Below are 18,976 nucleotides of genomic sequence, written 5' to 3'. Positions count from 1 at the left end.
AACGAATGCAAAGAAATTTGTTTTATCAAAACAGGGGGAAGGAGTTCTGCTCTCCTCCGATTGTTGCAAGAGCAGCATTAACACAGGGCATCCCACCCTAAACATAAATATTATACTAAAAGTTAAGCGCTCATTGACTTCGCTAATATTCTAAGAGTAAATAAATTAAACAGATTAATAGATATGATGAAACTTCTGTACCTTGTGATTTGTATTGGGCTGTCAGCACTAAGATCAGTCTATTTTATGGATTAACATCTATTACTAGTTAAAACATGTATATTTTAATTCTTATTTAAAACACAATTTTGTAAACAATGATCCCCATACACAATAATGTGATTTGGTACTAATCTGAACCCCAAATTAGTACCAAATCACATTATTGTGTATGGGGATCATTGTTTTATTTTACTTGCATGTACGTGTTCTGTGCTGTCTAGTGGAACACAAATGTGCCAGGTTTCTCGGTGCCCTAGGCAAAGCCACAGCCTGCCCCCTTCCCCCAATACCCACTTCACAGCCTATCACATGCTTGACTTTTGTAAGATTAAAATAATAACTCTTACCTCCTCTTGGCTGGCTATTGAAGGTCTTTCCAGATAAAACAAAGCCTATTCAAAGCTACTTTGAAGTAAGAAAACGTGTTTCTTTTAGGTGTCTGCTCTTTACCTCCAGTACCTAAACCCATGGCTAAACCCAAATTTCGGTCTCGGGACTATGGTGAAATTCAAGAGTTCCACCAGCAATTGGCTGAGTATGAAAGGCATGAGCTGAGGATGATATATGAGTATTTCTGGGATGATCTGATCTGCGTTGTGGAATCTTTGAGCACTCAGCGCCTCCTAACGGAACTAAAGTCACGCACTACATTAAAGGCAGAGGTAAGTAGCCATAAGGAAATTTTACCAAGTCAAAAACAAATAATCATTCAGTAGCATATCCTGAAAGGTGCAAATCGGCAGTAAAACCAGAGCAACCAATCAGAAATCAGTTTTTATTTCTCGAGTGCAAGTTTCACAATGAAAGCAAATGTCTGATTGGCTGCTACAGTTTTACTGGAGAATTTTTGAATATTGTTTATTGCCGGCTAGGGGCCGTGCACTGACAACACTGACGGCTGAATGACTCTTATATAACAGTTACCCTGGACATAAGATAGGACAAAAACCTCTCCTGCAACATCAGCATCTTACACAACAAACGCATACAATGATGCAACAATCTGTTATAAAAAAATAAATTCTTAAATTCAGAAAGTAGTCTTTGACACACTCTTTGTGGTATAAAGTCAAATGCGATCTCATTGGTGACTCAAACACTTATTCCAGTGCCTGATTTATTTATTCATGCCATGTAGAGATCCGGCAGATTTTAAACAAGCGCTTAATTGGTGTGGAGCATAAGAGTACTTCTTAATGTGCAAAGACAATCTCGGTAATGGTTCCGAGTGGTCATAGTTCCAAGTAGCGGATGGCGATCTATGGTTCCCACTATAGTTCAAAGTCTTGTTGGGTCAAATCCTCGAACGCGTTGCTTGTAAAAGTAACTACTACTATTGGTAAGTCAAATCCCGATATAACAGAACAGGCAATACTTCTTGCACAAGTTAAAGTCCTGGTGCATTTCTCGGTGAGTGTGCCAGTTTCATAAAAGGACATTCTTAATGATTAGACCCAATAGGCAATTATACTACTAGTGGCCAGTCAAACAGTAGAGGTTGTCTATCCACCTGAACTTACAGTATATCTCAAACAGAAAATATAATCAACATTAGGAACGTTTGTATATACACAAAACACAATATATTCCATATTTATTTTGAATCTGTATAAAGAGCATATAGATCCACAGCTCACTATTATTAAATTTATATATAACATATACATGACATATTACAAATAAGGCTAAACAAAAGTAGAGTCTCCCATCCAAACAACAACAATGGAAATGCTTGCTTAGCATTGATAATATTTTGAACCACTTTTCTCACAGTGCACTGACTAACCTAGGGCATGATTCATTAGTGATCTTATCTGCCATTTTTTGCTTATCTTAAGCAAATCCACTCTGTGCATGCTCAGAAAAGGGAGATAAGAAGCAAAATCCACTGCGTAAGTGAAGAATTTCTTAAGTTAAGATGAAAATCCATCTTAACTTCACTCTTATCTCCCCGTTTCTTCTTAAAAATAAGCATCTTAACTTTTGCACAAGATAAGATCACTAATGAATCAGGCCCTTAATGTGTGCCTACAAGTTCTCAAAGACAAATTACTTATCACTAAAATACTCCTAATTCGTGTAAGACAGAAGCCAAAAGAGGTAAAGTGTAAGGCCCTTTCTTAAAACTACTATGTATCTGATTAATGGACAAAAAGATAGAAGATAACAATACTTAATAATCAAAACTGCATATTTATACCAATCACTGCACTCAGCACTTCTCCTAAATGTCCAGACAATCAGGACTTAATTACTTATGAGATATTTGTACACTCAAATTTGGGATTTGTCTGGTTCTAGAACTACGCAACAATGAAAGAAGATCTCGGAGTCACCAAATATTCTAAGAGGTTGGTACAAGACATTTTCGAGAAAGGAGCAGAAGCTGTAATAGGATTTTGGGAAAGTCTTTATGCACTACATAAGGATCATCCACATCCTAATTTGACTGGGATTTTGGATGAATTGATTGATATAGGTAAGATAGAATAACACAGTCCTTATTTGATTTTATGTATTAGGTCATGCCATTGTGATAAGTGGGTAAGGAAATTCGACCTGGATTGATCTTCAAAGTATGTATATATTAAGGGAGCTAAGAAAGTGGGGCTGTATTTTAACATTTAACATTTGTCCCAGAGGTAACAATAAAATAAATTTATGCCAAACATTGGGTGCCACCTAAACTAAGGTAGAAAGATTCATAGATGGCTTTTGTTGGATTTACTGAAACACAGACAAGAGGTAAACCAGAAAACTGTTCAGTAGACAGACCTATAAAAAAAAAGCAAAATCGTACCGGAAAGAGATCATAGTTGACCTCATCAGCATCACTTTGTAAATGTAACTTACTTTAATGAACTTGTTCATAAAAAGTCCACTTGGTCTATATTTACCTATTGTCCAATCGCTCCACAGGAAATCTTGCTAATCACTAAACAGGAAATGGGCTACACCTTTCCAAAATAAAAGTTACAAAAATATTGCATTCTGCTCCTATAACTTCCTAGACCCTACTTTAAAATACACATATATGGAATCCTTATAGTCAGGAGAACTACTAGGAGTAAATACATCTTATGGCCATTTTCTCCGTGATTGTTCTGAAAATGTATAAATACTGTAACTATGTCATACATTTTGGAAAATTAAATTGTTCTGTTGTATTTGAGTTTTTCCTAACTAACAGACATCAAATAGATCACTATCTATTTTAATATTTTACCAAAATGAATGACTATATATCCTGAAAAAATAATATGAAATTTGCTTGGGAATAAGAATGTAACAAGATATGGAGCCTTGAATACAGACTTGGTCACCTCCGGTCTTTAAGAGATTAATGAACTCTCTTGTCTTTAGGTCATACGTTGGTGCAGCAGATCCTGCTGGATGAAAATGGGCACAAATTATCTCCAGAGCTTAAAGGTAATTAGTCTAATTATTACATAAAATGAAGTCATATCTGCAATTTTACCTGATATCCAAAAAATCTGCATCAATACCCAACATTTGAGTATGTATGTTACATTTTTGTGATTAAATGAGATTGACACTGCAGAGTAATAATAATTTGGTATAGAGCTGGGACGTGCTGGATTTGGGTGGAGAATGTTATAGAAGCGGACACCCTGCCTCAAATCCGATCATTTATATCCAAAAACAATATTTACCTTTATTATACTTTTTGGTATATTTTCACCTTATCTCTTTCTAGTTTGTTTGAAGCCCTTTTTGATTCCTAGCTAAATGTATAATTTCAAATATACATATACTTTAACATGAGGGAACACATCTTAATATTCTCAGAAACCTTCACAGAATGTAAGCAATTACTAATTTTGCAGGTAGAACTATATGAATAATGTTTAGAGGCTACTTTACAAAGTCATAAGGCATATCTAATTGAAATAATGTACTAACCCAAAACCAATTACACATGTCTCCTTTCTTACCAAACTTCTCCAGAATCTCAGAAAGAACATAAGCAACACTTGCTGAAGAAAACTCAGAATCTTGTGGAGAACAAACCTCCGGGATCTATCCAGGAAGTGCAACACTTCTATATTTCTGAACGTTTCGTGAAATTGATTGTTGTATCTACTGATCACTTCAGACAGCGTTCTCAGAATGAGCTCGTGGAGACAGGGGAGAAACATGAACGTTATTTAAAAAAAGCACAAGATGAACTGAAACATCTTTACTTCAACAGGCTGTTCCACTGGTGTCATGAATCACAATGTGTGCCATGTAGTGTAATGGTGAGCGGAGTACCGGGAATAGGGAAGACCACACTGATGCAGAAGTTTGTCTATGACTGGGTGACTGGAAAACTCTACCAGAGATTTGCTTTTGTCTTCTTCTTCAAATTCCGGGAACTAAACAGACTGGATAAGGTCAGCTTGGCGACAATGATCCTTCAACAATATCCATATCTACAGAGACAGCTTGGAAACATCTTAGGGGATCCAAAAAAGCTACTCTTTATATTTGATGGCTTAGATGAAAGTAATAACCAAATGGATTTCAGATCAAACAAGGTTTGCAGCAATTCAAAACAGTTAGAAGATCCAATCATGATTGTGGGTTGCTTATTGAAACAATCTCTTCTCAAGGGTTGCTCTGTGTTAATGACCAGTCGTCCAACCAAATTGGCAACAATTAATACTGATGTTTTCCAGCGAATAACTGAGATAATGGGATTCGGCTTTAGGGAAAGACAAATGTACTTTGAACATTTCTTCAAAAACAAGGAATTATCAGAGAAGGCGTTTCATTACGTGAGAGAGAATGACACACTATACACATTCTGTTACATCCCATCGTACTGCTGGATCATCTGTACAGTATTATCAATGTGCTTCAAAGCCCAACCATCTAACAGTGAGCAGCTGATGTTAATATTGCCCAAAACGGTGACTCAACTCTTTGTGACTTTTGTTGCCAACATTCTGTCCAATCACAGCCGAAATAAACATGGTGCTCGAGAACTCCTGAAGTCCATTGGATGGATGGCGGAATACGGAGTAATGAATCACTTTATTGTATTTGATGAACGATATTTGAAATCTTTGAAAGTGGACATTGCTTCCCAACTCTTGTCAAGTTTTATGATAGAATCTGATCAACCTCCTAATGTGACCTTCTCCTTCTTACATCTCACCCTACAGGAGTTTTTTGCAGCATTGGTCCATTATCTTGATTACTGTCCTGGAAAACTGCAAAAATCTCTAGCGAAATCCCAATCTTTTAAAGACTGTCGTGGTGAAGTATTTGTTCGTTTTCTTTGTGGTCTCTCGGATGTCTCCACAAAAGCCATTTTGAAAACTTATCTGGGAGAATTCAGCAGTAAGTCATCCGAACAGGTCATCACCTGGCTTCAATCACGTCTTCCCGATTTAGATCATCTAAATTCAAATACATGGAACAAAAGGAAGGCTCTGAATTTACTTACCTATTTCTTTGAATCTAAAAATAAGCCTCTAGTATAAGAAGTTCTTGGATCCAACAGAAAATAAGAATTTACTGGTTTGCATCTGTCACCTCTTGATTGCACAGTGTTGTCGTTTATCCTTGAATCCTGCAGAAAGACAGAAGAGCTCAATTTAAGCAGATGTCTTATTGCAAACGAAGGATTGGAGAGACTTGCTCCAAATCTACATACTGTCGTAGACCTCAGGTAAGAATTAGGACGGATGTGGAAAAGAAGCAAGCAGTCCATATTATTCATATTGGCAAGTATCATTATCTAAGTTTCTAGAAACAAGTACTGATGCATTTTTAAGTAACATGCAATATTTGCTTATAGATAAGAAGAGACTTTATCTGCGCTCCCTTATGTAGGGAATGGGGGGATAGGAAATGCAGCCAAATGGAGGCAATAGAAAACCCCTAGTCCTAAAGTAATTGTGCAAAAAGAAGAAAAGCTCCAAGGCGCTAAAGGTCATGGAGGTGGCCAGGGGATGGTGATCTAGTATACTAGGCAGAAAGTTGTGTATATGAGGGACATTTATTCCCATCAACAATTGTACATAGACAGTATATACGTTTATTATGCACAAAATCCTTGTACATTCTGGCCAGAATCGTAAATGATATTATAATGTAATACAATGCCTATAGATAAGGTGTCACAGTTATCAAAAAGTAATAGGCAAAGGATGAGCAATATAGTGAAAGAAAACAAATCAAGAAAACAATATATAAATATAATGCTGATAAATAATCTGAAAACAATGCTGGAGGCACAGTTCATTTAAAGATGTCCAATGAACACCTAGTAAATATTGCACTGTAAATTGTGCCATTGTTAGATGTAAATAATGTCTTTAAGTTGTTCCAAAAAGTGTGAGCACAATCCACGGACAAATAGGTGAATTGTATATTTAAGCACAGTGGGACTGTAGTTATCTCTGGGAATTCCATAATATCAAGTTAAGATGATGATATGGAATGGACGGAGTAAACTTCACCTGCAACCTATAAAAAAAAATGTTTCTCCAAATTAGAAATTGGCTCAGAAACATCAAAGAAAAATGTGCAGAACATGTAGGAAGGGATAATGATGTTACAATCTACCATAACTGATTGAGAACTAACTAACTAACTAACCATTGAGAAACTACTTTATGTCTTATGACACTAACGTTTCCTCAGTAGTTCTCTTGTTCATTTCCTTTACAAAGGACCGTGACTTCCTATGTAAAGGGATCTCTGACAACTCTCTTAATAGTTTCAGAGGTTATTGAAACACTTGGACCATATTTTGCATTATTAATTTATTATTATATATGTAGCTCCACCATATTACTCAGCGCTGTTTACATCTGTCCCTTCCCCAGTGGAGCTTACAGTCGAACAGTGAAACAAAATACTAGAGTTAATTTCTGTCTGCAGTCAAATATCCTACTAGTATGTTTTTGGACTCTGGGAGATAACCCACGCCAACCTACACAGGGCCTGAATTCCAGATGTCCTCCTGTTTGCGTAGTGTATGTATCATGACTCCGCACTGCGCAAGCCCAGAAATGGACTTTATGTCAATGAGCGCAATTGCAGGTAATTCATATCCACACGCATCTGACACATACAACCCCTTATAATTTCAGAGGCAAGAAGGGGCGGACTAACGTGGTCCATGTTCAGTAAGGGACTGTTAACCCAGATGCGTTCAGACTTAAAATAGGCCCACAAACTCCACACATATAGGGCCCAGGTCAGAATGAATGGTTAGCACTTCTGCCTCACATCGCTAGGGTTAATGAGTTTGATTCACAAATAGGGCCTTATCTGTGTGAAGTTTGAATGTTCTCCCCGTGATTGTGTGGGCTTCCTCCAGTTTCCTCCCGCACTCCAAAAACTTACTGGTAGGTTAATTGGCGGCTGACAGAATAAACCAGTGTCTGTCTGTGTTAGTGAATTCAGACTGTAAGCTCAAATGAGGCAGGACTGATGTGAATGACAAATATTCTTTGTACAGCGGAATTGGTGGCGCTATATAAATAAATAGTGATGCTGATGATCACACCCGACCTGTAGTTGGTGCAAAAGATTCGGCTGAAAACAAGACTACTTATGAAAAGCAGGACTTGATTTGGCAACATCTGCGTTAGAACACCCTCACTGTACATGGCCTACATTAGTCCGCCGCTTTGCTCCACCGTTACACCCCTCAAGTCGTAGGCAGTCGTATTATTTGTGTTCGGAAGTGATTTGCATACAATTGCACCCATTGGTGCAATGTTCGTTTCTGTTGATGTGTAGTGCGGAATCATGCAAGATACACTATACAAACGGACGGACGTCCAAACATGAATCTGGCCCATAGGGCTGCAAAAGTCTTATTATGTCTTGTTGGGTTTTTTTTGTCCATTTGCAGTTTGTATCATAATGGCCTCGCCGACAGTTCATGTCCTCTGTTGGCCTCTGCAGTGAGAAGTAACCAGTCCCTGAGGAAACTTGATCTGTCTTATAACAATCTGGAAGGTCCTCACTTCAGTGACTTGGTGACAGCTCTGTCCAGTCCTATCTGTCGGATAGAGGAATTACAGTAAGAATAATGGATAAGAAATTTTAAGTGTGTTTTTTTAAATTAACAAAACATATTTGCCCAACTAATAACATCTGAGGGCACACACTCACAATAAATATACTTTATATATAGCTATAATGTATAACTGTTGTCACAATGTGCTCTGAGTATGATCCCACTATGCTGCTAGTGATGGGTTCTGGTTAGATCTGAGGTGCAGAGTCAAATGTGACCTCACAATGTCATCAGAGAACCCCGTAAAGGAGAGATAAGTTTCACTGCAGGGAAGTAGAAATGTAGAAGTGGTGGTTTGGGAGATGTACCGACCCCGACCCACTTTGACCTCTGCTGCAAATAATCCACTGGTTTCAAGCCTAGCGAAACTTGATAAAGCCTAGCGAAACGTGCGTCGGCGTTGTCGCTGTAGGCACCCTTTCCAGAGGCAGAACCTGGGCACATTGCATATGCTCCTTAAATCCAAAGTTAGTGGAGCAAAATTAGGTAGATAGCAAAGCACTCCCTGTATTTCCATCCACCATGCACGGAACTAGCTTTAGACAGTTTGCTAGTGGAACGTGCACAACAGCTAGTTTTCTCCTCGATTGAGAGTTCTAGTCAGGAGAGGCTTCTCTCAGATACAACTATAGAGTTGAGAGATTATTAGAGAGGAAATTTTAGATTATTTCTACAAATTCAGATCTTTATTCACACCTGTGTTTAGAACCTGAGAAGGTCTTTATATTACTCTCACACAAGTATTATCTCAGATCTAATGGAACGTGGAAGATAGAATTCTATCTACTATTGAATGATTATGTGCCCTTAAATTTGTCATTATTGACATTAAAACATATTGAATACATTGCTTCTTGAAACCCACTATTATATGGGGATTTGTATCAATTTGAAAATCTAGATATATATCTCTGGATAAGGAGTGTTCTCAGTGCCTTTTAATTCACCTTACACCTTGTATATATCCTTCACTTTATTTCGCTATTTTATTTGATATATTTTATTTGACCAATAAAAGTTACATTTTACACCTGATGTATCTCATAAGCTCAATATACATCTAAGCACTCAGGTGAGCTGCTGTCCATCTCTGAAAAACACAATCTTCTATTTTTTATACACAGTTCAGTCCTTTGCTGTTTTGAGATAGCCCCTATATACCTCTATAAAGAGTTTATTTTTAAAATGAATAGAGGGAAGCTCCCTATTTTCAGTGCGACGGTACCTTCTTCACTTCGCATATGTGTATATACAGTATGCATTTACAGAAAACATATTTATTGCATGTACATTCAGTTGCATTGATTTGTAGGTAAGGTAATCAATGGCCCATAAACAGCAGCGACAGATATTTGAGTATAATTTTTTGGGATAAGGTTTGTTTTTATTTTGTCGTGACAAGGTTCTGTAACATTTTTCATTTACCGTCTAGGTTGTGTAATGCTGGCCTGACAGACAGCTCAACCTCATCGTTGTCATTGCTAATAAGTGAAAATCATTTCCTGAAGAAGCTTGACCTGTCTGAAAACAAATTGGAGGGTCCTAACTTCAGTGAGTTACTGTGAGTATTGTCAAGCACAGACTGCAGTATAGAGGATATGCAGTAAGTGAAACTGACCTATGTAAGATTGAAAGATGAGTTGTAATGTGGAAAACAGTGACAATTATGTATACTAACCTGGGGGCAAATTTATCAAACTGCGGGTTTGAAAAAGTTGAGATTCTAGATGACATTTTGTAGCATGTACTTAATAAATGATATCTAGAATCTGATTGGTTGTTATAGGCAACATCTGCACTTTTTAAACCCGCAGCTTGATAACTTTACCCCCTGGAGTCAATTAATGTGCTACTTTGGTAACACACAAATGTTTAACCCCTTCCACACAGTGACTTTTCCCACCCGTATTAAAGGTAACTATTTTGGCACTTCTTGGGTTGGTCATATTTCCTCATCAATATCAGCCATTGCTTATGCAGTACCCATACAAAGTATACATTGGGGTTGTTTTCAGGAGAATTTGTTTATACATACTGTCACAGCAAAGAAAATCGGCCAAGAATGGACACAAAAGTGTTTTTATTATTTAAATTGAAATAAAAGCAAAAGTGTGCAATTTTATTCAAAACACCACCAAGCAATACTGTGTGTTCATTGCTTTAGTATCAACCCAACTTTCCAAAACAGCAAAAAGTAAGATACTACACATATGTAGTACCCCGTCAACTGCGGGTACCCCTGTGTTTATTGAAGCTAGAATGGAGGAGATCTGAGCATTAGAGTTCCCCACGTTTTTGTAGCATTGGGTGTTATTGTCTGGTGACCCCCAAACAATAATTACTAAGGGGACACATCGTTTGAAAGAGGGTACTGTGATGGGCAATGCAAAACCTCTCCGACAGTCTGGGTTCCTTAATGTTTTCGGCAGTGTAAGGTAATATTGTCTGGTGATCACATGTGGTCACCAAACAATGACTACTAAGGGGCCACATGACTTGAAAGAGGGGACTCCCCTCTTTCAAATGAGGGTATCCCTGAATTTATTAAAGCCAGAGTGGAGGGATCCTACCCATTCATGAACTTCCTAAGATTTCTGTTATGTAGGCATTATTCTCTGGTAATCACACACGGTCACCAGAGAATAACTTCTTATGGGCCATAGAGTTTGAAAAATGCACCCCCCCACATTATCAAACGAGGGTACTCCATGGTCTCTAGGTGCCTATATGGAGGAGATATGGCACTCTTAGGGCCTGCCCCATCCCCTGGCTCTTCAACAATTACTGTAGTGCAGTGGATAGGAAGGTGCAAAGCTGATGATGTAACGGTGGTTATGCAATGATGTCATCATGCCAAGCCCCTCCCTCCGGTCTCACCAGTATTTGCTTTATTATAAGTACTTGTAGATAGGTTTTTTTTTCATATTTCAACTCTTGAAGTCCTAAGGCTAGGTAAATGAAAAAGAGGAAAGGGTGTTCAATAGTGATGAACATGTTAAAATGAGAAAGACACCAATTTTATAAATATTCTCAGGGCCTTCACATTTCTGTTATACATTGGTAGCACTTTTCAGGGATGATCAACATGAAATAAGCTGAAGATCATTTATACTTTCATATCAAAGGTCATTTCCTCCAAATAAAAAATATGGAATGCAAGAGTGTAATAATATAAAAGACATACATTGTGTGTGTCCAAAATGGCCTGGTAATCCTCAGATGTCGTGATGCCATGCACACGTTGAAGACACCCAGGGCCAGATGCAGCACAGCAACCCCAAAACATCACTGAACCTCATGCATGTTTGACTGTGGAGAAGGCTTTATTTTCATTGAAAGTTCAAGCTTTACCATAAAGCTCTAATTTGGCTTCATCTGTCCATAGGACCTTATTTCAGAAGGTTTTGGCAAACTCCAGTCAGGCTTTCTTATGTTTCTTTCAGAATTGGGGACCTTCTGGGCATTCTATAATATACCCCCTTTTCATTGACTTGGTGACAGTTTTTGCGAGTGGAAACTGCCATACCTTGTAGTTTGTTCACCGTTCAGACCATCCTGTGTTGCAATCATCCATCAAGTTTTCTCTTGCAGCCACGTAAAGGGAGATTGCCTACAGTGCCATGGGCCTTAAGCTTCCTAATATTATTATATACATTGGAAACAGGAAAATCAAGTGTCTGGGGATTGATTTGCAGCCCTGAGATTATCTATGCTTGGCTAGTCTCTGTCTTACTTCTTCAGACAATTATCTGTCTTTCGTTCTTCTTTGCATGCTCATTGCAGTACACATGGTGGCATACAACTGGAGATTGTGTCATTTTCTCTAATCAAGCTTGTGTAATGAGAAAATGTTATATTACAGACACCTGCCACATACAGATGAGTTCAGTCCCAAAGTGAAGGAGAATCACCTGCTTGAAACCAAATTATTTCTTACTATTTCTAAAAGGGTGCCAATTATATTTTTTGGCCCCCTTATGGATTTCTGTATGAAATAAGCTAAGACTTTGTAATTGTTTTTTTCGTCTTGTATTTTATTCCACTGCAAATCAAAGAACAGTTTTTAATTTCAACAACTATCTGGAGTAATTGGTACATTATTAGAAAAAACTTCAAGTGGCCCTTTCGAAGGTTAGTGGGTCATTCATGCTGCCCCTGAAGTGTATGAGATAGCATTATATTGGTATAAGAGACATGTACTGAGAGAGGGGCCAATGTGTTTTATCACTCTAAATTTTGGAGAATGATTTCTCTTAAACATAAAAAAGGAGAAAACCACAGAGGCGGCACTATGCGTTGACATCTCTGAGGAGGAGGTGAAACTTGCCCTTAGCTCCCAGAAGCCTTCTAAAACTCTGCGACCTGATGGACTCCCTATGTCTTATTACAAAACTTAAATTACTCCCTAAATGTATGCAGCTCTTTAACTCTGTATTGCACAGTGACAATTTCCACCCAAATTCCACCTCCTCCATGATCATTGTCATACCAAAACCTGATCAGGACCTCACTTTATGCTCCTGTTTTCGCCCTAACTCACTTCTCAAAGTGGACATTAAGCTCTTTGCCAAAATTTTGGCAAATAGAATGAAGGGAGTCCTGGCCGAGTTATTTGACCCTAACCAACCCTATCCCCAACAGGCAGGCACTTTACAAAACCCGCAGAGTGGTCAGTCTGATACATTATATTAGCACAAAAAAACTCCCCTCAATTCTGCTCGCCTTGAACGCGGAGAAAGCTTTCGTTACCTGGTCCCTTTTATTTTCTCAACTGGAGACGTTTGGCTTTCGAGGAAGATTCCTACAGGCTGTTCGTATCCTGTATGGGAGTCTCACTTCACAGGTCAAGACTAATGCCCAGGTCTCCGGACCTATTTCCTCTACGAAATGGAATCTGGCAGGGATTCCCGCTTTCGTCCTTCCTCTTTGAACTCTGCATCGAACCATTGCTGGCTAGAATCTGTCTCAACCCTGACATAACCAGAGTCCGACACGGTACTAACCAACATAAGATATCCATGTTTGCTGATCATGTGCTTTAACATTGATTAACCCCTTGATCTTTCTCCTAAGCCTCATGACAGAACTGTCACGATTCTGGGCACTTTCAGGGTATAAGATCAATGACACCGAGGCTTTGTTCGCTCCACATCCCCATATGACCCAGGAAATCCTGCAGATTTCTTTCAAATATGAGTGACTTCCCCACTCCATCAGATACTTGGGAGTGGCAATTACTAAAGAGTTTTCCGGGCTTTACCAATTGCTTCTCTCTACTGGCCCGTTTCCAAATGACATCCAGGGGTAAATGTATTAACCTCCGGATTCTTGAACTCCCGCGAGTTCGGCGTCTTCAATGTACATCTCTTGGATCAGGAGAATCCAAGCTATAAAAATGAACACGCTCCTGCGCCTTTTGTACCTATTTCAAATGCTTCTGGTTCCGGTGCCCCATCGTCTAATTAAAATCCTCCAATCCTTGTGCAACAATTTCATTTGGGGAGGCTGGAAACCCAAACTTGTAAAACCTTGTTATCCTAGCCTATAGAATCAGGGGGTCTTGAACTCCCTTTGATACATAACTACTACTTAAACCCCATTCATACTGCACCAAAATCCCGGGTTTTTGCCGGGACGAGCTCAAACGACCCGGGTCTTGGTGCAGTATGAATGGTACAAGTCAAAAATCCCGGGTCTATCGAGGGGTAATTCCCGGGTCGGACCCGGGTTGCCTGCACTATGAATGGTGCAACCCGGGTGCCGGGTTGCACAGAAAACAAGCTGATTGGCTTGTGATGTCACAGACTGGCTTCTCCAGCATCAGGGCCGGAATTCTTGATGTTCAGTTGTACTGCTAGCACTCCGTCCAGGAAACAGGATTTTAATATCAGTGGATGTTGTGGCACTTTTATTGTTACCTTTATCTCCTGCTCATTTGTGGGTTTTTGTTTTTTTTTATCTGGACAGTATAACAACCTGTAGCCAATCAAATCACTGCAGCATTCACAGAAGCACAACTTTTTCAGGAAAGTTAATTTTGTGGTAGGCAGTGACTGTGTCAGTGAGGACAGAGCTGATTAGATGGTGGAAGAAGCAGGGTCCTCCCAACAGCACAGTGATATGAGTGTGTTTTATTGTCATTCCCCTTCACTAAAACATATCATTGAGGGCTTTATTTTCAGTATTTCAATGACATCACCATTTTTCAGCCAATGAAAACTGCTCTGGTGATGACTCCCACAAATTGCCAGGGCACAGACTTGTGCAGTATGAATGGGGTCAACCCGGGAAATTCCCGGGTCCGAGGTGCAGTATGAATGGTGTTTCTGAGCTGGGACCCTTCGAGCCCCGGCAAAAACCCGGCTTGAAAAACCCAGGATATTGCCGGGGCGGCAGTATGAAAGCGGTATAAGTCACCCAAGTCAGTCACTGTATCTCATGGCACATTAACCCATGTCTCAAGAAATGGGTTGATATATAGAGTACCCTGGCCTCGGACAAGCCTCTCCACTACCTCCCCTGGCTTCCAAAAATTCATAGACCTGACTCAGTCTAAACCTGCCGGGGGCCAGATTAAGGACCACATGAGTCTGGGGCTGAAAATTATTAAGGGCTTATTGTAAGAAGTGCCATCCCACTGGAGGTGTGGCCAGTGTGTGTGGGTGTGGTCAGCTGTGTGTGGGTGTGGCTAGCACCATGGAGGCTTGCACATCCCTTCAGCCACTTACATCTCCCTCCCATCCTTACTTATATAAAGAGTGCACCATTAACTGGTTCACACAGCTTTTATGTAAGGTGAAGAGTGGAAATAAGTCCCAGCTGTCCCTCTTGCCGGGACAAGCTCCTGTCTAATCAGGATAGTCCCCTAAAATTAGGAATATCCTGATGGAATCGGAACAGTTGAGAGGTAAAGGTATGTTATTTTATTGACCATTAAAGAGAAAAATACAAACAATGGTTGATTATTTTTATTTATAAAGTGTTTAACAGAAACATATATCATTTTCAGGTTTTTAACATTGAACAAAGCACAGGGTGCTGAAAACTAAAGTAAAATAAATAAAAAAATAAAACTGGAATCTATGTATAAATATATATAAATACTCTGTCTATTGTATATATCTATATTGATCCTCTATAGGTATATACAATAGACCGGGTAGGTGCCCTCACAAAAAAAAATATTTTTTTTTTTTACTCCTGGCTGGCCTTGGTCTATTTCTGTGGAGACGCCTGGGGCTTCAGCCCCATCAGGCCCATTGTTTATCCTGCACCTGCCCCTCTATTGCATTCACTTTGTCGACTTCACTAACCGTTGTTTTGACCTAGCCTCTTATCCCTCCCCCCTGACACCAATCTGGACTCATCCATGGTTTCCCCAGGCCAATCAGACACAGTCTTCCGATTGTGGAAGTCGTATAAGCTTTACCACTTTCTCCATATTATGGGCGAATAGGCCCCTGTGTCATATGAAGACATACGCACTAAATACCACCTTCCTCCCTTCAGGCACTTCCAATGTCTTCAAATTTGGGGATACATTCAATGTCAATCTCGATCCAAGAAACTTCGAGCACTCTCCCTGTTTTAATGGAACTGCATTTACTCCGCTGGCCGCAGAGGGAATATTTCAATTTTGTACCTCCCCATAATGTCTCCACCCGACCAAACGCTCGCAACCCACAAAGAGGCCTGGGAATGTTACCTCGGGGTCTCCCTGGACAGTGAGGAATGGATCGTCATTAGTACCCGAACAACCAAGGTCTCCATCAATGCTGGAATCTAAGGGAATTCCTGTAAGATTTACACTCGATGGTATACGGTACCGGACAGACTCCATGTATCCCCTGTTATCCAACTGCTGCTGGCGACTGTGGAGCCGCAGGCACCTTCTTTCACATATGGTGGGACTGCCCAATTATTTGAAACTTTTGGGACCTCACATTAGAAATTGTTCACCAGGTTACTGGGGTACAGGTCCCAAGGGAACCCCTTTCGATCCTACTTAATCAGCTAATTCCACATCTCAACAAACCCACAGACTGCTTATTGACACATATCTGCCAAACCTCCAAATTGCTTATTACTAGAGCGTGGAAACAACCCACCTCCCTCGAGAACTGAGCTGCTGAACCGTATCTGGTATTTCTCTTCGATTTAGTACATCACTGCCCTCTTAGACAACAAGTTACCCAAATACCACTCAATCTGGACCCCTTGGTTCTGCTTTAACCACACCCCGGCCCCCAGTATTGCTTAAACATGCTATGTCTCATCCTTAGGTGTAGATGTATAAAACCTCATAGAAAGGAAAAGTGAAGGTGTAGCCTATAGCAACTAATCAGACTCTAGCTCTCATTTTCTAGAATGCACTAGATAAATGATAGCTAGAATCACATTCATTATTACAGTGGGTTTCTATCTAACTGAACCTTAAACAAATATATATGTTTCCAGTATTGGGTGTAACATACCAAAACATATAATGTTTGAACAGAACACTTAGTTTACTTGAAGAGAAACTCTTGTGATTTTAGTCAGAAAAAGCTTCTAAAAGGAAAAAAGTCAGAATTTAATGAAAGGTCTACCAAACCACCAGGCATTTAAAGCGGTGGTAGTCATAATAACTACAATCATTATGCCGACAGCAAGTATCCACACACAAAAAATACAGACTTACCATCATAATAACTGTGTAGATGTGCGACATCCTTGCTCTATATACCGAATGGTGAAAATGCCGGAACTTTGTATTAACCTCATTCAGCTTAGCGACTCCCACATTTCTATATTTAAAGCGGCAATGCCAGCAAATAAACACTTTACTATCTAATTTTAAAGTTAAGTTTAGGATGAGGGTTAGGTTTAGGGTTAGGGTTAGAATACGACTGAAAATTCTGAACACCATGAACACTTGTACATTACACATGACTACTGACATTGCCGCTTTAAATAAACAAAACTCCAAGTGGTTATGCTAAGTGACGTAAATATAAACTGCTGGCATTGCTGCCATTCGGTATATGCCACAAGCCTATCGGGAATCGACACAGTCATTATGATGGTAAGTCTGCACAATTTATTTATCGCCATTTTTTACATAGGAGTTTTTTGTCTACAAACTTATTGTCGTTGTATTCATTATTGTTAATTAGTACCCAACCCATTTAAAGTCTACTACATGTTAGACATATTTGATAAATGTTTGCATTGCATAGTGCCAGATCACTTACTTTTATTGCATATGAAATGAACTTGATATTTGGGCATAGCCTGGTTTGCAATGTGCATTTTGTTGATGTCACAAAGCACACAAGGGTCGATAATGATTTTGTTTTGTCTGTATATACTTTCTTCAGTGGCGAGGATACGGAAATTATATTAAACAATGTCGCAAAATATTAATTCTGTTCTTGCACAGGAACGGACTGGTTAGTTCATAACACATTACTAAGTACTCCATATAGTCCATTCTTATGGACTTATTATATTTTTATTAAATATGTAGGACTGTTTTCTCTCTCAACCTGTCTCTTCACAAAATATAACCTTGCGCATTTCATTACTTTTATGTTGAGTGCATGATATAGATACTGATGTTCAGAGTTAGTTTTAACTTGCATTACCTATTGGTAATTTTTTTAATCCCTCTGTATATAGACTGAGCATTGTATATATTTGTTCTTATGTTTTCCAGTTTAAGCAACAAAGGCCTTACAGAGAGTTCTTGGTCTCAGTTGGTGTCGGCAATAAGCAGTAACCCATCTCTCCGAAATTTTTACCTATGTGGTAGTAAACTGGATGAATCTAACTTTGGAGCCTTAATGTCAGCTCTTTCAAGTCCAACATGCAAGATAGAGCATTTCTTGTGAGTGTTACAAATCCATATAAACTATAGGAAACATTGTATAGTAAATGTATTTTTCTCTCACATCCTATTGGGGGGACACCGGAGTCACAATTGGGTATAGAAGTGGTGGGAGGAGCTCTGGCACTTTAAAGCTTTAATGGTAATCTCCTCCCTCTCTATACCGTTAGTGACTAATGTCATTATCAACAGTCTTCACTGGCCTGCCTCCAACACTCAGCAGGTCACTGTTTGCTGACCTTCCAAATCCTTAACAGAATTCAGCCGGGCTCAGCCTCAAGCTAGAGAGGACATAACACCTCTCTCAGGTGTTGCCACCTCAGTGCCCGAGTACCAATTGTGTCCAACCTCAATACTCCAGCTCCAGGATTATACTAGGAAGTATAGCACCCCTTTGTGTTTCATCAACTCCTGTGTCCCGTCTCCCTGACAGCAGCACACCCATACCCACATCTCCCTCTGTGGTGTTTTTGGCAAAGTCCTCATACCAGGTAACTTCTCTGCTGCTTTCACAGAGGGAACCGACTAAATTGGGCTGCGACCTGAGTCCTCACTGAGCTAAGTCCATATCCTCTTGCAGGGAGCCCTGGTGAAGTCCAGTGGGGTCTTTGACTCTGTGCCAGTGTATTTGGTTGTGCCAATCCTACCTGCTACTTTTTGTCATCTGCATGTGTGTACTCCGCTACACTTGCTGCCTATCTTTTTCTATTCCATTGTATCCATTTGTTTACTGCCTTACCAGTGGCAACACCTTTATGTACTTTACTGCATGGTACGTGCTGTTCAAACAGTGCGAACACATCCGTGTGTCCCAGTACACACTACATGCTGCTCAGGCA

The 18,976-nt window shown here is 39.5% G+C and overlaps 1 pseudogene; it reads left to right on the top strand.

Annotated features, from left to right (window-relative positions):
- Window positions 1–18,976, top strand: part of LOC142108384 (NACHT, LRR and PYD domains-containing protein 3-like) — a 49,991-nt pseudogene that overhangs the window by 10,965 nt on the left and 20,050 nt on the right.

This window comes from Mixophyes fleayi, chromosome 12 (genome assembly GCF_038048845.1).
Source record: "Mixophyes fleayi isolate aMixFle1 chromosome 12, aMixFle1.hap1, whole genome shotgun sequence".
Lineage (NCBI taxonomy): Eukaryota > Metazoa > Chordata > Amphibia > Anura > Limnodynastidae > Mixophyes > Mixophyes fleayi.
The sequence above is the reverse complement of the archived record's forward strand: the minus strand, read 5'-3'. Positions and strand labels throughout refer to the sequence as shown.